This window comes from Ursus arctos, unplaced genomic scaffold, assembly GCF_023065955.2.
Source record: "Ursus arctos isolate Adak ecotype North America unplaced genomic scaffold, UrsArc2.0 scaffold_21, whole genome shotgun sequence".
Lineage (NCBI taxonomy): Eukaryota > Metazoa > Chordata > Mammalia > Carnivora > Ursidae > Ursus > Ursus arctos.
The window spans coordinates 40,186,998-40,208,934 of NW_026622886.1; positions in this window are offsets into that span (position 1 = coordinate 40,186,998).

A 21,937-nucleotide genomic window follows, 5' to 3' on the forward strand; every position below is an offset into this window, starting at 1 on the left:
ACTAGCTATCAGTTCAAGGAAGGTTCAGAGGAGATTAAGTGAACATCTGAATCTTTTATAGGTTGAGTTTCTCTTTGCTAGAGCCCATAGGAAGGACATATGGGATAAATCTGGGCTAAGCACTAGATGTTTCTGAAATAAAAGACAATATACTTATGTATAGTCTTACACTTCTTTGCTATTTGAACCTAATAAAATCAAGGCTCTTCATTAAGAAGGGGGCTTGGCATTTCTCTTAATGTTCAATAGATATTAGCACCAGTAACCTAATATTGATACAGAACTAATGTTAATAGATTTCAGTCTTGAATACTGTTGAATGATCTAGAGATCAACTTGAGGAAAAACCACAAGGGGAAAAACATGTTAAAAACTTGAGTTGGTTCTTCCAATGGGAAAAAAACCTGTAGTTGCTAGTCTAGGATTCATACTATTGGTCAGAGATGAAGAATTGTCCCTGTACCCCAGGATTCATTGACTCTTTGCCCCTGTGTAGAGGTGACTGGGGCAGTTCTCAGTCCAGGAAAAGGTCTGTGAGCTTATCACTGAACAGAATGAATCCTTATTAACTCCAAGATTGTTTGACTTTTCCACGCTCCAAGAGAGTAGCTGTGTTTAACGATGTAGTAAAAATCTGCCCTGGGACAGGAAGTTGGTTTTCTGAAGAATATTTTCATTCTCAGACTATCTGTAGAGAGAATTACTTTAAATCTTTTCTTGGAAAGGTAGGGTTAGAAACAAATATTCCAAGAAATAAACAACTGAGTGAGTTTGGAGAGCTTGGTATCTTATGTTTTCATCAAGGAAAGTGATGCCAAGCAGGGCAGGCTTCAAGGGCCTGTGAGCCATGCAGTTGCAGAGTCCTGTGCTGAGAAAGCTTCTACACTTGGCTTAATGCTGTTGCCGTTTTGGATTTCTTACTTTGTGAACAAGGGGCCCCACATTTTCATTTTTCATCATCGGGCCCTGCAAATGACGTAGCTGGTCCTAATGACAAAAGAGACGGGATTAGGCTTTCAAAGAGGATTTTTTTCTGCAAGAATGCCCCGGGATAACACTTAAACATGCCTTGAAAAAAAAGTTATAATTTTAATTTATCCAGCCAGGCAAGAATAAACTGAGAGTGCCACAAATGGTGTTATGATCGTCCAAGTGTGTACAACAGCTAACAGTTAGATACCCCATGCCGTGTTGGCACATATCACCTCATCTTTCGTTCCTTATTTTGCAGTTGAGGATATGAGACACAGAAAGGATAAGAAAATTATCAGAGGTCACATAGGTAAGTAAGTAGCAGAGCTTAGATTTAAACCACAGCAGTATGACTCCAGATGTTTTTTAATGCAATGTTTTCCCTTTTTACTGAGTAATGACATTGGTGCTAAAAGATGGCTTGCAGTATCTCCGGTTATGTTAGTTATTACTTTTAAATTCAGAGAAAACTAATGAGCTAGGGCCCTTTAAAGTCCTAAGCCAATGGGCATTTGGAAGCTAATAGTCAATTGCATCATAGAACAAAACACATTCTTTCCTTTGGAACATCAACTACTGACTATTTTTTTAAGGGGAAAGTACTAAACACATCACAGTTTAGTGTCTCATGACTGGCATTCAATTTTGACTCAAACGTTTTTAACTACACCACTAAGCTTATGTGCTAGAGGCAACATTTTCATCCTCAGAAATTTATCCTATACTTTATTCTTTCCAGGGAATTGAGGATTTGGCTTACACTTGCTGGATATGTTACATGATCTTATAAAGCCATTTTCAAATTAAAGAGTCTTACCTCAACTTTAGTTTTTAAAATCTTTGTAGGCATCAGACCATACTGGTTTGAGGATGGGCTCTAGCATCTCATGGTTAATTTTCTGGTCCTTAGATTTGCATCTGTAATAAAGATAATAGAAACAGATACTTCACATAGTTGCCCCAAGACTAGGAAGCACCCAGCACTTGCTAGAACATAATTAACACTCTGTATATAGGAATAATTGTTTCATTTATGAAAACTCATATAGAATAGTACTGTAGGTGGATCTCAGGGATATAACATCTCTAAGCTTCAGTTTCTTCAGCATAAAATCAAGTTAATAACACCCATCTCACAGGGTGTTATAAGGATTAAATAGGATAATGTATAAGAAGTGTTTAGCACAGGGCCTGGCATCTACTAAGTTCCTACTGAATAGTATCTTCTATTATTCAATTTAAATTTTCTCTCTGTAATGTAGGTCTAGGTAATTTCCCAGTGAAATTTGGGACCTGGTATATAAAACTATTTTATTTTTAATAATATTTTTCATCTTTTTCTTCTCCATAGGTCATATTCTGTTAGGAAAATGAGATAAATGTTGGTTTTTATTGTACAGTAATACTTTTCTGTATTAATTATGCATCTTAAAAATAAACTTTGGAAAGATATGTTGGTCTTTTTCCAATGATCCTTTTATAAAGGGCTATTAAAATAACACATAAAAGAAATAACGTTCATTCATTATTCATATGTTTTAGCAGTGATTACATCAGCTAAGTCTGGCCATCGATCGGCCCTCGGAGCCCTCAATTCAGCTGGAGCTCAGGGAGCAGACAGCAGAGGGAAGGCAAACAGCACATCTCCTGTGTCTTCTAGTTCCACCAGTGAGGCCCTCCTTCTCCTGTTCCTAAAGCTCTTCTCCTCCACGGGTCCCTTTTCCTCTGCCCACCTGTATGGTTGGGTCTTTTCAGACAAGAAACAAAATAGTTTTTCTCTCAGACTTGTTCCTCTCTTCAAGTACTTTTTCATCTTTCCCTTTTCTTTGACTGCCAAACTTCTGATAAAAATGGTCTTTACTTCCTTCACATCTCTTCCTTTTCACTCCCTCTGATCTCCCTGTCTTTCATCCCTATGACTTTCTGGCAACAGTTATCTTGAAAGCATTAAGAACCTCCCAAGTCATCAAGGTGTTTGACCTTTTCTTAGTGTTCATTCTTCTTGACCTGTCTGAAATATGTGATACTGTTGAAATTCTGACAATATCTTAAGAGTCTAGGACATTTTTCATGCTTTTCTTGACATTTGTGTCTTGGTTTGTTCACAGAAAACGGCAATGAGGCCCACTTTGCAGCATGTTGGGAGGATAAAATGAGATGTTATTGTTAACATGTATAGCAATCAGTAAGATTCACTTGACAATCTCATTTATTCCCAAGAGTCTAAGTCTTACACTACATAGATGACTCCTGTATCTGTATTTTTGTTTTGATCTTTCTCTGATGTTCATTCTTCCTCTTGACCTCTATTTTTACCTGTAATAATAAAATCGTGGGTGGTTAGAGCTGGAAGAGTTCTTACAGAGATCACTCTTAATTTATAGTGGAAGAAATGGTAGTGTGCAGAGTAAATTGGTTTGGGCCAAGGCTGCTGGGTCAGTAAGGATGGCTTTAGCTTTAAATAACAGAAATCCCAATGAAACTGGCTTAAATGTGTGATCTTCCATAACAAGAAGTACAAGAGTGTGGCATGCTAAGGTTGGTTAGTGTAGCAGTTCAATGACAGCATCACAGGGCCTAATTTCTCTCTTTCCTGGCTCTGCCATCCTCACCAGGCCAGCTGCTGGTGGTCAGATGGCTATAAGTGGTTCCTAGTGTCCCATTCATACCTGGCAATGTCCACTGAAAGGACAGACCATCTCTTCTGGTATAGCTCTTCTTAAGGGTGGGAGTTCATTACCCTGAAGCACACAGCTGACTTTTCTTCATGCTTCATTGGCCAGACCTGTGACATGCCCTGGGAATGGAAGATGTGATTGACTTAGACCAATCAGAATTTACCCCCTGAGTCTGAGTCCAGCCTCCTCTGAAGCACATGGACTATCAAGTTGGGTCAATGCAGAAACTAAATCAGGTTTCTTTGAGACCAGAAAGGAAGAAAGTGCTGTGGAAAATGAATGTTGGGCCAGGTCCCACAGTGTCTGTCACTGTCTTCCAGCCACAACTAGAACTCAGGTTTCCTGATCCTTACCCAACTCTCTTTCAATAATTCTTACTGCCTCTCAACATTGGAGTCAGACTCAAGATGTCCACCATCTAACTGATCACCTTTCCACTCAGACTTGCCCTTTATCATATTTTCCTATGTATTGACCATTTTCTTCTGCAAGTGGGCTACCATTTTCTCTACTAGTTAGCCATCTTTGACTTCTTTCTTTCCCTTGTTCTCTTTATTAATTATGTGTCTTAAAAATAGACTTTGGAAAGTTCATAGTTCATTTTCTAAATCTTATTTAACCTCTCTGTAAAAAAATCTCATACATTCACTGTTTTCTTTCCATTATTACTATTGGTTCTGGGTGACATCTTTATTGTATATGACCTGGATTATTACAATAGTCTGGTAACTGATCTTCCTGACTCACCTCTCTTTCCACTTCTCATTTACTCTTCAAATCACTGCTATATTCATCTTCCTAAAATATTCTTCTTACTTTGGAAAAAACTTCTTTAGAGGGGTGCCCAATGAGACTAAGCTCTAATAGTTTTAAAAAATTAGAATAAATTGGTATTTGAAAGTTGCCTGTAGCTTCTATTTCTAGTGTTAGAATTTACAAATTTCCTTGGGGGCAGATATCCTTTTACCTGAGAACAATCTATAGAATGGTCTCTTTTAGACAGATATAAGGCCAACAGATACCATTGTTTAGAGGAAACTGTGCAACAGAACTTTTGCTTTACATTGACAGATACTGCCTTTCTGGGAGGTTGCAAAAAACAAAAAAGATGGGTATATTTGCATATGGTGCAAGGAGCCTTCTGGGAAGTAGTAGATAAAACTACGACACTTTCCTTTTTGAAATTTAATATTATTAGAAAAGTATCAGATGAATTAAAATGGACTCAACTTAGGTCATTTGGCAAAGACATCAAAAACGATGAGGAGTAACTCATTGTAATAAAAGGAGAATTCAGAATGATGACCAAAGCCATATGAGAAGTTTTGGGTGGGTTTGGGGAGGCCTGGTTCTAGAATGGGGTATCTGAGCTGGGGAGGCTTTAAAAAAATGCTGCTTGCATATGTAAGTGTAAATATATACACGCTGGAAGCTGAAGTCATGCAAAGGTAAATTTAAGAGTCTAGTACTGTTGTGACTTGGGGTTTCTACAGCTGGCCTAATACTGATGGACAGCCATCTCCACTTGCACTTGAAGAATTCTTATGAAGTGCTAGCATCAATGAGTTATTACCTTGTGCTCTTTGGGAGGACTGTAGGATTTTGGATCACAGTTTTCTTGCTATCAGACAAGAAAAAAAGATATAAAGCTATCTGGATTGGAAAGAAAGAAGTAAAACTCTTTTTACAGTGATGGCATGATCATTTACATAGAAATTCCTATGTAATCTATGAAAGAGCTCCCAGAATTAATAAGTGACTTTAGTAAGACTGTAGAATATGAAATCACATACAAAAATCCACCGGATTTCAATATATGAATAATCAGACATTGAAACAAGAATGATTTAAAATAACATAAAAATATGAAATATTTGGGGATTCATTTGAGAAAAGATGTGAAAGATTGGTACACGGAAAACTATAAAACATTGCTGAGAGAAATTAAAGAAGACCAAAATAGACAGACATATTGTGTTTACAGATTGGAAGACTCAATATGGTGAAGAGAGCATTTCTCTAAATTAATATATAGATTCATTGCAATCCCAGTGAAAATCCCAGTGTGTTTTTTTTTTTTTTTGGTAGAAATTAATAAGCTGATTCTAAAGTTTCTATGGAAATGCAAGGGATCTAGAATAGCTTAAATAATCTGAAATAAGAGAACAAATTTGGAGGACTTACACTATCTGACTTCAAGGCTTTTATAACACTTTAGTAATTAAGACAGTGTGGCAGTGTGGTATTGGCATCAAGGTAGACAAATAGATCAATGGAACAGAATAGAACCCAGAAATAGACCTAACATAGATGGTCAATTGATTTTTGACAAGGGTATTTAGATAAAAAGGATAACTTTTTCAGCAAATGATGTTAGAGCAATTAGATATTTATCTGCAAAACACCCCCAACTCCCCCCTGAAAACCCTTCAATTCATACCATATGAATTTTGCACCATATATAAAAAAATTAACTCACAATGGATCATAGACTGAAATGTAAAACTCTAAAACAGGAAGAGAACACAGATCTTTGTGACTTTGAGTTAGGCAAAGATTTTTTAAATGCATTGTGAAAAGCACACTTCATAAAAAAATGGATACGTTAGACTTCATCAAAATTAAGAACCTCTACTCTTTGAAGCCCCTTTCAAGACTGGGGAAAATATTTGTAAATCATGTATCTGATAAAGGGCTTACATTCAGAATGTATAAAGAACTCTGGAATCTCAATAATAATGTTAATTTTAAAATGGGCAAAAGATTTGAGCAGACACTTCATCAAAGAAGCTATAAAAGTGGCAAATAAAAACATGAAAAGTTCTTAGTCATTGGGGAAATGCAAATGAAAACCATAATAAGATATTACTACACACCTACCTGAGTGTCCAAAATTAAAAAACAGCAACTACACCAAGCGTTCTGACATGGAACAACTGAAATTCTCGTATGATGCTGGTCAGAATGCAAAGTGATAAACCATTTTGGCAAGTACTTTGACAGTTATTTGAAAAGCACAACAGAAACTTACTATGTGAGTCAGTCACTTCACAGCTAGGTATTAATGCAAGAGAAATGAAGGCATAGGTCGATATGAAGATTTGAATATGAATAGTGAAAGTAGCGTTACTTGTAATAACTCCAAACTAAAAATAATGTAAATGTCCATCAAAATGGTGAATGAGTAAACAAATTATGGCATATCCATATAATAGAATACTACTTACTAGTAAAAAGGAACAAACTATTGATACACCCAACAATATGGATGAATCTCAAAAAATTGTGTTGAGTGAAAGAAGCCAGACTGAAGAGTCCATACTGTATAGTTCCATTTATACAAAATTCTTGCAAGTGCCAATTAATCTACAGTGGCAGGAAGCAGATCAGTAGTTGCCTGGGGATGGGGCAGGGGGTAGAGATTACGAAGGGGAACAAAGAAACTTGTGGGGGTGATTGATATGTTCATTATTTTGATTGTGGTGATGGTTTCATGGGTGCACACACATGTCAAAACTTACCGAATTACATGCTTTAAACATGCACAGTTAATTTTATGCCAATTATACTTCAATAAAGTTGTCTAAAAGAGAGATATTTTAAATAGGCAAAAATAGGTAAAGTTTGAAATACTGGTTATACCTAGTGAGTCTGTATTCTCCAACTGACTAACCTCCAAACCCTTGGGTCTGGAATTTGCTCTCCATGATCCGATCTCTGGCTAACACGCCTGTTATATTTCCCATTGACATTTTGAATTCCAAAGGGGATTGTTTCCTGAACAGGTATTACCTTTTCTCATGCATTTCATTATCCTAGAATGGTCAGCCTACCATCTTCTTCTTCTTCTTCTTTTTTTTTTTTTTTTAAGATTTTATTTATTTATTTGACAGAGAGAGAGACAGCCTGCGAGAGAGGGAACACAAGTAGGGGGAGTGGGAGAGGAAGAAGCAGACTCCCAGCAGAGGAGCCCGATGTGGGTCTCGATCCCAGGACTCTGGGATCACGCCCTGAGCCGGAGGCAGATGCTTAATGACTGAGCCACCCAGGTGCCCCCAGCCTACCATCTTCTGATCTCCTCACATAGAGAATATCCCTCCTTCTTCTGAACTCCCTTAATGCTCTGCACCTTACTTTATGGCACTTACCACATTTGTCTTTATATTATAGCTTGTGAACACATTTCTTACCTCCCTTATAAGACTGAAAGATTCTTGAAGTTGGTGACCCATGTATTTATTATTTGTCCCAGTCCCCAATGGCATCTTAGAGAAGTCTTACAAATAGTAAATGTATATATGTATACACAGTAAATATGTTTAACCAAGGATTTTTAAAATACTTGTCCAAAGACTAAAAACATTTTATTGTGTTTAAAAAATATGAAACTTTTCCCAGTTGGGATGTATGCAATCTTCATTCATATAAGATTGGGGAATATTTCTCTTCTATTTAGGTTGTTTCATCTCTCAATCTATTGTAAATACCTTGTGTTTATCATCTTTAAGAAATTCCTCAATACCTAAGTACCAGAAACTATTGTTTGTAGTAGATTTGTAATTGTTTAAGGATCTCCCATATGATGTGCAAGGGTTGAGCAAAATGGCATGATGCGATGATTATATTGTAGAGAAAATAACAAAAGTCTGTTACTGGAGCATTTTTTTCTATTTTTGACCCCATGTTGAAATAATGAAACCCAAATCCCATGTAAGAAATAGGCCAATGATAAAACCTAAGAATAATTTTGTTGTGGAGTTAAAGTGAACAAGAAACTGGGCTAAGAGGAAAGCTTTATTTCAGTTTCAAATATCTGAAAGATTGGGAAATTGGATAAAAGGAGTTCAGGAAATTGTACTGGATGAAAATGATGTTTTGTGTTTGTTCTAACGTAAAAGCATCCATTTCCCTCACACAGAGATGGAGACGTAATGGTCTCAAATCTAATGGAAGTGCTCATTGCCAGGGGTATTGTAGTTTTGAAACGGGTTTGTTTGAGCATTCTAGGTCTAATTTCATATCATTAAACTCTGAAATTACAGAAGGCTTTCCGAAGTAATCCTTGTGCCTCAAAATGGCCGCATGGTGCACCACGAGGCTGTGTACGAAGTCTGAAGGGCTTGTAATACAGTCCTTCTTTCTATAGCAAGCGGTGCTGTGTCTCCTTCTTGCCTTTCCCATGGGCTGGATTTCTTGCGGTGCTCAGTGTCAGAGCTCAGCTTGGTACTACATGTTTCTAAAGCTGATAATATGGCAGAGGTGACAGTGTCAGGGTTTGGATGAGACCTGGGTTGAATACAAATTCCACCACACATGAGCTCTGTGGCCTGGATCCAGTCTGCTAGCTTCCTGAGCTGAAACTTCCCCATCTGCCAAAAGGGTACCATGAATGTCAAGACTTAGCATGGTGCTTGGCACGGAGAGCACACACTCAACACGTGTGCGGTTAGTATTATTAGCAATCAGAAATCATCTTAGTTTTACTTCAAGAAAATAGTCTTAGCCTTGTGCTAGGGATAATTTTTTTTTCAAGATTTTATTTTTATGTAATCTCCACCCCCAACATGGAGCTTGAACTCACAACCCTGAGATCAAGGTTGCATGCTCCACGACTGAGCCAGCCAGGCACCCCTGTGCTAAGGATCATTTTTAAAAACAATAGTGTGGATGTGGGTGTTTTTCTTAGAAACATTTCTAGAGGAAATTTGGGCTGTGTATCTAGTGTTAAAAGGCCTACCCAGCCTGACCAAAAGATACACGATGTCCATGCCTTCAAATAGATATACAAATGGTGTTATGGAACCCCCAGATATTGTCCACTCAATTCACTGTGGGCAGGAAGAAGGTCTATTTTTAAGGGGAAGGAAGAAGACCATAAATGGTTAAAAATAGGATTCTCCTATCTTCTGGCTGCCACTTTCACACTTCATTTTTCTGTCCACCCTCATGGTTCCTAAAGTCCTCTCATCACCTCTGTTCCCTTTCCCCTCCTCTTTCTCTACTTCAGAAATGGTACATATTATGAAAGAGAAAATTCTTGACACCGTCCCCAGAAAGTCAGTGGTGGGGGTAATGCATTTTTAATCCCGAACACCTGGCCTCCTTTTATTTGGCTGCCAGAATGAGAAGGTTTTTTGATTATTCAAAAAAGTCCCCTTGCTGGTGATCACAAATGACTAAAAAGGTTAATAAATTTCAAAATCTGCCTGGTAATCCAGGGAGATAGAACTTTGCAAACACAGACTTTTCGTTTTAGATTGAATCTGACATTATGAAAAGCTACCCTCTCTTCCCACACTCAAAGTATTTATCCAGGCTTTTAACAGAGTAGCAAGAACGTGGCAAGAGAGCTAACATTAATTGTGGGTCCGCTCTGCAGAGGGACTCTCACATACATCATCTCACCTGGGATTCATGACAGTCCCATGGGGAATGCATCACCATTTCCATATTTCATAGGTGAGCGCATGAGGGGGCTTCAACATCCCCCATCGGGGAGGGACTCACTCTGGTGCCTTTTCCCTAAGCACTGGTGACCCCTTGCAGGATTTAGCTGTTGTCTCCTGCTGACCCCCTCATCCCAGTTGTGTAAAACCTTGATACGAGTGCCTCTTTGCCCACTATGCAGTGCCAATTATGGCAAGAGGTGGCTCCCAATTCCAACCACCTGTGTGACCAGTCAGTTCTTGGAGTGACAAGTGCAGAGGCCATCTTTCTAGGAAAGAGGGCTTTGAAATGGATATCCCTACCCTCAGCGGTACAGGCACAGCATCTGTCTCCCTAAGTCTCTTTTATGGGCTCTGCTTACATAGAGGCAGGTCTGCAAGTCCCCTTCTGTTGGCTGGGGTGGTGAGGTAGTGTCTGGGGGATGATGGTGGGTGGGAACTCCAGCTACCTCTCAATGGTGTCTCTCAGTAAAGGCTGCAGAGCCCCGGCAGGCGTGCGGGGTGGTTTTGGTCTTCAGTTATGATTTCGAGAAAAGAAGAACATCATTTACACATAGATGATCAGATTTAGTCCTATAACAAGTCTGTGGGGAAGGTTCAGTTATGATCCCAGGGTCATGGATTGATTACGAATATGGGTGTGGGTTTGAATCACTGCTCTTATACTGTCCATGGTAAGTTCAAGCAACTTGATATCAGTGTGACTCTCACCTTTCTAAGCCCCAGCCTCCTCTCTGTATGATTCGCCTACCCTATTCTATTGTGAAAAGCAAATGGGACAACCCCCATGGTAGTAAGTGCTCTCTACGTACTCACTGTTGCTATCTCCATTTTCCAGATGAGGAAACTAACACCCAGAGGGGTTAGATAACTGCCCAAAGTCACAGAGCTACTAAGTGCAAAACCTATGCTCTTAGCCGTGATTCCATGGCAGTGCCTCTTAGCCTTTTTCACATCCTGCCACACATGGAAAATACTATTATACATATGGCCTTGGGGGGAATGAATGGGACAACTCAAGGCTTGAGGCGATGTCTGGCAGGCTCTGGCCATCCCGAGCTCCTTCTTGTGCTGGTACTTTGCTGTACTGGAACAGATGCCAAGGATGTCAGGTAAGGCTTCCTCAAGGAAATGCTGTTTTCAGTGTAGCTTGAGCAGTTAATAAAGTTTAGTAGTGAAAGCGGGGGCAGTGAGGTTGGGTGTGAGGCACTGCTTAATTTTTTCTTCTGGAAAATGGAGATCACAGTACTATTTTACAGAATACTCAAAAACTGAATGAAAGAATGTATATGGAAAGGCTTTGCAAAATGTGATATCAATTCTAGCTGTTACTATTTCTAAGGAAAATGGACAAAATATTTGAAATTGTAAGAGTGATTTAGGCATAGTGGTTACAGAGATGGAACATTTCTACCAAACATTCACTCAGGGAAAGGTATAGCTTTGATAAGACCTTCCTCCCTCCCCGTCCTCCTCCCTATATTGCTCCCTCCCTCCCTCCCCCCTTCCTTCCTTCCTTCCTTCCTTCCTTCCTTCCTTCCTTCCTTTATCTTTAACCAAATAAAAATGGACATTAGCTTCTTCCAAGGTTTGTTATGAGGCTTAACTTATTTTTATCAAATAACTAAAGCAAGTAGGAATAAGTTCAAGAGTCCTATAATCCCAAGCTAGGTGATCTCTGAAGTTCAGACTAACTTGGCTTTACCTGAGGAAATGGCATGCCAGGCCATCTCCATGACATAGTCCTAGGGCTTCTTTGGTGAGGACTTGTTCTGACAGGCAAGGCAGCCAGGCACAAGCCGGACCCAGAAACAAAGCTTTAATCGTTAGACGGTTAGACGGGAGAGATTTGGGGCTGTCGGTCAGCTTGTCTCTTGCCCCAGGGCCTGACGTCTGAGTCCTGTGGAAAGGGGGATGGGGAGGTTGTGAGTAAAGCTTGTAAGGGCCACCGCACTGATAATCTTGTCCATCTCTGGGGCCCAAAGATGTCTGCCTTGGTCCTGTCTCTCTGAGAGAGTAAGTCAAGAAAGGAAGAGAGACATTCTTCCTAATTATTCAGTGTAACACCAAAGTTGCCTTGTCATCCTGACATCAGCTCCATGGCATCAGCTGCGCCATCTCCTGATGGCAATGCCGGCTGGACATGGTGAACGGTGAAAGGATGAAGGCAACGGGAAGAGAGTAGCAGGTGCCATGTGAATGGCTACTAGACTTATTTGTCAGCATATGGAAAATGTCCGTATGCTGACATATGGAAGAATGATTAGAAGCAAAAAGTAGAAAGACATGGGTTGCACTTAGAACAAAAACAAGTCTTGGGGCATTTCCGCAAGTCTTCATTGCTATTTCAATCCTACTATTTTGTACCCTTGAGCTACTTATACTTTGAGATCCAGGATGAGATGTGTAGACTAATTCATCTCAAAATATTACCCATTTTAAGAAGTATTTTTTTTTAAAGAGTTCATTTAAAATTAGTTCAACTTTGACATTTTCTTTCCTGAGTTTACTGTAAAATTCAAGTCAAGTAACTTGCACAAATGCATCAATATTTTAAAAGCTACCAATCTTACACATAAAAAAGAAGGTTCAAAATCTTTAATAATCTTTAATGTAACATGCATTCATTATACATGAGCCCTCAAAGGAGAAACTCACGTTGTTCGGAATCCTAAGGGCTACAGAATGGTGGCTTTGGGATAGTTAAATACCACACATTTGCTTTGTAAAACCACCATCAAATGACTTTAGCAGATTAACCCTGAAAGTTATCACGACTCTTTTGTCTCTAATAATGAGGACCAAGCAAAAGCAGAGTATTTTCTCTGATGTGACGTTCTCGTGGTTTTAGTTTTAACAGGATACCCTCCTTGAAATTTGACTTTGATGATGTTCCTCAGGCCTTGGAGAAACTGACTCATTCTTTGTGGCTGAACTCAAATGTCACCTCCACGGCGAACTAGTCCCTAACACCTCAAAAAGAATTAATTGCTCCCATGGAACTTGGTACATGCCTCTGTTATGGCACCATTATCACACAGTGTCCTAGCTATGCTTGTGTTTGTTTACCCAATAAACTATGAACTCCTTGGGTGTGGGGATAGTTTTTGGTGCAGGAGGGACTTCATAGATAATGGTGGAATTAAAGAGAGTATCTATCATCACTGATACTATGTTTAAGATATAGATACATTTATGCACTTGTACAAACAAACAGAAAAAAAAATGTTCAAGGGGCTATTGCCATCCAGACATAGAATTAAAAAAAAAAAAAAAAGTTAGGAAGTTGTCATCTTAAAATCTCCTTAATTGGAGAGGGTCAAGAAAGGTCGACAATATTCGGAGGTGAATGGCTGAGTTAATGAATTGAAGAAGATTTTTCTGTTATCTAATGTGTGCTTGATTTACACCTATATTTAAAGCTAGAACCCAGGGGAAGGGAAGGGGTTGGGTTTGATATTTATTTAATGACTTCTGTCTACTAGGTTCCATAACTGGAGGTTTCTGATACATGATTTCACTTCAGGTGCAACCACCCTACTGATTGAGTCTTATCAGCTCTTTTTGTCAAATGGGGAAAACTGAGTTTTGGAGGTTCAGCAATGTGAACACAGTCATTCCATCTGCTAAGTGGCTGAATCAGAATTTGAACCCAAATCTGAAAAGAATTCTTAGTAAATGTCTCTATGTGTTTAAAAAAGGGAAGGTTTCAACAGTTATTAAGATAATTCAGGGCAATCCTTACCTTGTAGCCTACACTTTCCCTTCTTAAATAAATATCTAAGGAAAAGGTTTGGGGGAGGGGCTTGAAGTGGGTCATAGGTGCGGTGGGTAAGCAGGTGGACTCAGAGTCAGAAACCTGGATAGAGAGCCTGCTCTGTTATGTTCTAGTGGTGTGACTTCGGGCCAATTATTTAACCTCCTTGAGCCTCAGTTTCTTTAACTGTGAAGTGTGGAAATGGGTGGAGGGAAATAATCATCATTTGTATACGACAGGATGTTTTAATAACAAAATGGGAGAATGCATTAAGCAGTTACCAAGTGCCTGGCACTTGGCACTAGCGTTCAGTACATTCTTATTATAATTACCCAAATGATCTATGCTTATTGCCCAAAGTCAACAGATAGTTGCTCATCTCTCTATTGAATGTTGAATAGATGCAGTCTTAGAGTAAGTGGAAGAGAAGCCCATTGAATGACCTTTCCCCTGTGACTTGCAGCTAACATGTGGGGGCTGGAATCATTTGATGGGAGTTTGGTTCCTGGTTCTGCTTGGTGATCTTGGAAAGACGAGTCACTCAATTTCTCTGAACGCAGTTTTCTTATCTGCAGAACGGCAACCAAAACTACATCCATCTTACAGAACTCTTGCCAGGCTTACTTGACAAGTGCTAAGGTAAGAAGAACATGAAAGGGCACCTAACCTGTTCTAAGAAGAGCCAAGAGAGTCTTCTTAAAGGGAGTGAAGTCCAAGTGGACACTTAAAAAAGAAAAGAGCCTTGTAAACCATGATACACATTCCTGCCAATAATAATTACGTTCTCACTTTAACAATATAAGTATATACAGATCTTCCTCCACTTAGGACAGGCTTCCATCCCATTAAACCCATCATTAGCTGAAAATCTCTTAAGCCAAAAGGCATTTAATACATCTAACCTACTGCACATCACAGCTTAGGCTAGCCTGCCTTAAGTGTGCTCAGAACACTTATATTAGCCTATGGTTGGGCAGAATCATCTCACACAAGGCCTATTTTATAAGAAAGTGTTGAATGTCTCATGGAATTTATGAAATACTGTCCTGAAACGCAGAATGGTCGTACGGGTACGGAAGGCTGGCAAGCATACCAGTTGCTGACCCTCGCGATGGCATAGCTGGCCGGGCATTACCACTCACTGCTGCTGCCTGCCATCATGAGACCGTGTCGCACCACATACCGCTTGCCCAGGAAAATATCAAAATTCAAAATTTAAAGTACAGTTCCTACTAAATGCATATTGCTTTTGCACTGTGATAAAGTCAAAAAATCATAAGTTGAACAATGTCTGTATAACTGATATTTAAACTTATTTCAGACTACGTTTTCCATTCTACTGGTCTCACTTTTTGACATAACCCTTGAATTTCATTAAGTTTTTAGGGGGAGGAATGCCATGATTTTTTTATTTTACAGTATGTATGTATGTATTTATTTATTTATTTATTTATTTATTTATTTATTTATTTTTAGTGGGTTGCAATTATCTCCAAAATTTGGTCTATCATTTTCCTAAAGGCATTTCTAGTAGAACTTCAGTATTTTGCAATGTCCTGAGTCATTGGCTATGTAATGTGAGAACTGAAAGAAATATAGACTGTGTAACTCCTTTTTTTTTTTTTTTTTAAAGATTTTATTTATTTATTTGACAGAGAGAGACAGCCAGTGAGAGAGGGAACACAGGCAGGGGGAGTGGGAGAGGAAGAAGCAGGCTCCCAGCAGATGAGCCTGATGTGGGGCTCGATCCCAGAATGCCAGGATCACGCCCTGAGCCGAAGGCAGACGCTTAAGGACTGTGCCACCCAGGCGCCCCTGTGTAACTCCTGAACCAGAAGAAATATAGACTATGTAATTCTTTCTGGCTTTCATAATGAATGGGATAAGTCCATGAACTCTGTGTGTGTGTGTGTGTGTATAAAAACGTGTATACATCTTGGACTTGATCCTGAGTTATTCCTTCTGTATAAATAGGACACTGAAAGGCACATTAACTTTTCCAGGTCACGAGGGTTTTCATTAGAATGCTGGACTATTAATAGTTACCTAGTGGTGGAGAGGAAATGATGTTCCATTCCTTCTCCTCCCTAGAGGGCTTAGCATACCAGAGATCCACAGTGATTTGCAAGTGTCTGGTTCAGAGTGTGCTGGTATTGTTTGTAAGGTCAAATTTTGGATGAAACTTTTTCAATGAAAACAAATCATGAAGGGTGTCTTCACGAACATTCTGAGTCTTAAGGAAAATTATTTTACATGGAATTTACCTAGTGCACCACATAAGAATTCTTAGCACAGAATATCCAGCACGGTGTAAAAATTTATTTCCCTCGAGTTGCTTAAATATCATGGTGTTTGGTACAAATAAGGAAATACCTCCTTGTGCAAATAATCTTGCCAAAGCTTCTCTGCTATGGTCTCATATATAATGGTGCTATCTACATAGAAAAGGATAATTGAGTTATTACCTGGTGAACACAAACAACAGAGCCAGCCCCAAGAGATAATTCAGAAACCTTTATTTTGTTTTGTTATTCTGTAAAACAAGATTATCTGCCCAAAGAATCTAGAAAATTACCTGCACTGTTTCCAGCTGATTTTGTCTGAACTATTTCCGTGAGATCCACTGAACAGGCCAAGCTGGGATGAAGTGATTTGTTAGAATAATGAGATCTGTCACATGGCTGATATTATCAGGTTTTTACTAGACTATAAGCTCCTTGAGGGCACAGCCTGTATCATATTTATCTTTGGATCTCTCCTGTGTCTTGAATGTAGTAGGCATTGTCTAACTAGTTATGGAATTGATTTAAGTTCATCTTACTATGAAAATAATTTCTGAGCCTCCCAAGAATCAGACGGTACTTGAAAAATATATTCCTCAATGCCCTTTTTTTAAAAAAATTACATCTGGTTTATGGGGCGCCTGGGTGGCACAGCGGTTAAGCGCCTGCCTTCGGCTCAGGGCGTGATCCCGGCGTTATGGGATCGAGCCCCACATCGGGCTCCTCCAATAGGAGCCTGCTTCTTCCTCTCCCACTCCCCCTGCTTGTGTTCCCTCTCTCGCTGGCTGTCTCTCTCTCTGTCGAATAAATAAATAAAATCTTTAAAAAAAAAAATTACATCTGGTTTAGTTTCTCATTGGCATCTATGTATGTATGGAAACATAGGTGTATATTTGTGGAAATTATGGATTGTGATAAGGAAAGGAGCCTCGAAAATTGGGTAACATTTGGCAAACATGGGTAAAATTAATGCAGACTTGTCTGGCCTAACGGAATTCATATGGATTAAGAGGTTTTTTTTTTTTTTTTTTTTTTAAGATTTTTATTTATTTATTTGACAGAGAGAGAGACAGCCAGTGAGAGAGGGAACACAAGCAGGGGGAGTGGGAGAGGAAGAAGCAGGCTCCCAGCGGAGGAGCCTGACGTGGGCCTTGATCTCAGAACGCCAAGATCATGCCCTGAGCCGAAGGCAGATACTTAACGACTGAGCCACCCAGTCGCCCCAAGAGTTTTGTTTTTTTAACTGTTTTCATGGCTGTAGTACATTAAACAGTTTGTTTTACTTTTCTATTTTGACAGTTTTATCATTAGATAAGCCTGAAAATCAGGTGAGGAGACACTTGTGTATTTGTGCGTGTATGTACGTAAACAAGAGATAAACGAAATTTTACCCCAATAAGATGAGTCTGGCATAGAATGATGATAATGGCTATTAGTTGAGAGCCCAATATGTATCAGGTCACCTTTAAATACAATAACGTATTTAATGCATATAACAACCCTAGGAATTAACTGTTATTTCCATTTTTTAAGGTTAATAAGCTGATGTTCAGAGCTGTTTAATAACTTGCTGAAGCTCATACAGTGAGTGGAAGAGCTGAGTTTCAAACCCGAAACTGACGAGTAAATTGGTCTTCTTCCCACGTATTGTGCTTGACACAGGAGGCACCTACACCTGGTGATTCTTAACAGTGTCAAAACATCTTTTTCCTTTGGAACAACCCTTGTCTGTAATTATTACCTGTAGAGTCTTTCTTTGAGCCTTACAGCTAGATTAAGACTTTGTTGATGTAGAGCAATGAACTAGTCCCATTGCAGCTTCGAGTACTGGCAACATTTCCTGGGAAGTCAGTAGCTGGACGAAAGTGAGTCACCTAGAATAAAAGAAAAACAGTGAAGTGAGAGGGCGTTTAATGCTTTGTCTCTTTTTAATACAACAAATTAAACAATTTGAATTCTGAGTAGAAAGAAACGGGGAGATGTTATTTCACTTTTCAAACCATGTTGAATTAATATCCTAGCATTTTTATCTTCAGGTGGTGATGAACGAGCAGCATCAGAGAGCTGCAGGTGGAAGAGGTGTTTTATCGGCTGGTAAGGGGGCCAAGGTGGTATTTTGACTGGGAAGGTGAAGGGTGATATTAGAGAAGCATTAGCTGGTTTGTACTCAATCTCTTTTCCTATGCACACAGGACAAAGATAAAGTTAAAATGTTAAAACTGAGAACCAATTTATCTATCTGACTTTTTTGTTCAGGTGCTGTGATGCTCAGCCCCCAGGAAACCCAGGTCTGCCAGGATGGGCTGATAAATTTCCTTGTTGTGCTATGTGCTAGGTATAGCGGTGAACCAAGGCAGAGTGGTTCCTGCCCTCATGGAGCTTATAGGCTAGACATAAGACATAATAATTTCATATAACAGTATGTGAGGACTTTTATTTTCCTTATAAAGATTTTATTTATTTGAGAGAGAGAGAGAGCATAGAGGGAGATTAAGGGGGAGAAGCAGCAGATCCCCTGCTGAGCAGAGAGCCCCACGTGAGGCTCCATCCCAGGACCCTGGGATCATGACCTGAGCCGAAAGCAGATGCTTAACCGACTGAGCCACCCAGACATCCCCATGTGAGGACTTTTAAAGATATCACAGTCAGAGAAAATTCAGCAACTCAAAAGGAGAAAAATTGCCTCCCAAAGGCCCCTGGAACTAGCCCATGGCTGGGAGTGTTCAGAGGGGACTGTGGGAAGACAAGACAATGGAGAGAAAAAACGAGGGCCCCAATGCAGTTTTCAACTAGTTAAAGGTAATGGCATCGGTAGGCGATGGCACTGCTCTCACTGGGGCTACTCATGTTGTGAAACAGGAGAGAATGCCTGGGCATTAATGCCTGGGTCCCAACGTGGTTTAACGCAAACTACTTTTCATTCACTGGTGACTTGAGTCAAGGGTCTATACAGCCAATCACATTCAGTTTCTATGAAGAGTCTTTTGTAATAATTAGAAAATGTAATTTCACTTATTTATGTTATTGAGGTAAAATTAACATGAAATTATCCATCTCAAAGTGAACATTTCAGGGGCATATACTATATTCACCACGTTGTGCAAACATCACCTCTACCTAGTTCCGTAACATTTTTATCACCCCAAAAGGGAACCCCATACCTATTAAGTAATTTTCCTCCCTGTCTCTGGTAACTACCAATCTTTGCTCTGTCTCTACTGTGGATTTACCTGTTCTGGTTATTTATTATAAATGGAATCATATAATACATAATTTTTTGTGTCTGGCTTCTTTCACATAGCATAACGTTTTCCATGTTGTAGTATAGATCAGGACCTCATTTCCTTTTATGGCTGAGTAATATTCTATTATACGTGTATACCACATTTTATTTATCATTATTAATAGACACTGGGCTGTTGCAACCTTTTAGCTCTTGTAAATAGGGCTTCTATGAACCTGTGTTGTCATAGTCCTTTTGAACTGCTAAACAAAATATAGACTGGGTAGCTTATAAATACAGAAATTTATTGCTTTCAGTTGTGGAGGCTGGAAGCCTGGGATCAGTGTGTCAGCATGGTTCGATGAAAGCCCTTTTCTGGCTCAAAGACTTCTTGTATCTTCATGTGGTGTAAGGGGCTTGGGAACTCTGTGGATCTCTTTTATAACACTAATCCCATTCATGAGGGCCCCACCCTGATAACTTAATCATTTTCCAAAGGTTCCACCTTCTAACATCATAACATTGGGCATTAGGATTCCAACATGTGATTTTGGGGAGATACAAACATTCAGACCACACCATGTGTTTACCTGTGCTTGTTTGAGTACCTGTTTTCAATACTTTTGAGTATACCTAGGAGTAGAATTACTGCAATTCTATGTTTAATTCTATGTTTAACTTCTTAAGGCAATACCAAATTGTTTTTTACACTGGCTAAATGATTTTACAAATCCACCAGCAATGAAAACAGCTCCAATTTCTCCACATCTTTGTCAACATTTGTTATTTTACTTTTTTTTTTTAAATTATAACCATCCTAATGGATACAAAGTGGTATCTCATTGTGGTTTGATTTACATTTCCCTAAAGATAAGCATATTTTCATGTGCTTGAAGCTACCTGCATATCTCCTTTGCAGAAATGAGAAATGTCTATTCAAGTCCTTTGCCCATGTTCTATTGGGTTGTTCTGTTGTTGTTGTTGAGCTGGTACACTAACTTTTGAGCCATGTAGTTCAGCTGTGTCATGATGCAAATCTAATCACCACAGCAGTCTTAAAGGTGGGGCATGGGCTGGGGGAAGAGAAAGCAAAGAGCACCAGAGAGGTGGAACTTGGGGTGTGGCAGAAAGGGTGTCACACACAGCTTTATCTTCCTCCATAACTTAGACATCACAGTTTATCTTCCCTGATAACTCAGAAGAGGAAGTGATAGCGTTGACATGGCACTTTGAGGGATACCATTTTCTGAATCTGTGACCTCATCTGCAATCTCACCTCCCTTGTGTAGCTCCACCATAAAGAGCTACCATCTTTTAATGCATGTCACGCACCTTCTCTTGCTTAACTTTCACAGCCATGCCAGGTTGGTGCTATTATCCTAATTTTACAGATTAGAAGAACTGAATCTTGGGGAGATGGAGTAACTGTTTCAAGATCACAACTAGAAGGCTGGGGTGCCTGGGTGGCTCAGTCCGTTAAGCCTCCGACTCTTGGTTGTGGCTCAGGTCGTGGTCTTGGGGGTTGTGGGATTAAGTCCCTTGGTGGGCTCCGTGCTCAGTGGGGAGTCGGCTTGAGATTCTCTCTCCCTCTGTCCCTCCCCTCTGCTCGCACGTGTGCATGCGCTCATGTACTCTCTCTATAATAAATAAATAAATCTTAAAAAAAAGATCACAGCTGGAAGGCAACTGAATGAGTAGGGACTCGATTCTCATAGATTCACACCCTTTCCCTATTACTCCACAGGTGGTTCCTTCCTTGCATGCATTATTGTCATAGTTTCCTTGCCTGTCTCCTTTTCTTCAGTATTCCCCCACACTGCTGACTTGGTAGTTTTTCTAAAATATAAGGCTTTTCACACCACATCCTTGCTGAAGGTCTTTTAATGGCTGGTCATCCTATAGGATCCTCTGTTTTCCCTTTCAAGTTATTGTATTTTGCTGTCCTCATTTGCACCCCACCTTATAGTCATGTCAAACTACTCTTAATTTCGGGAATGGGTCAACCTATTTCTTAACCTTGTGCTCAAAACACAGAGTTCCTGTTGCCTGGAATGCATTAAGGACTTCCCTTCACCACAGGATTACATTATGAACTCTTCCCTATGCCATAAAAATGCACAAAAATTGGCAAATAAGGTAGTCAGGAGAAAGAAAGAGAGGAAGCTGTCATTATTTATATACCTCATCTTGACAGCCTGGAATATCCAAGAGAATCAACTGAAAAACTAATAAGACCACTTAGTAGTCAGATATAAGACATAAGAAAATCAATCGATTTCCCAATCACCAATAGTAACCATTTAGAATATGTAACGGAAAGAAAGCTCTCATTCACAGTAACATCAAAAACTATAAAACATTTTTGGTGGGAATGCAAACTGGTGCAGCCACTCTGGAAAACAGTACGGAGGTTCCTCAAAAAGTTAAACATAGAGCTACCCTATGATCCAGCAATTGCACTACTAGGTATTTACCCAAAGGACACAAACATAGTGATCCAAAGGGGCACATGCACCCCAGTGTTTATAGCAGCATTATCAACAATAGCCAAATTATGGAAAGAGCACAAATGTCTACTG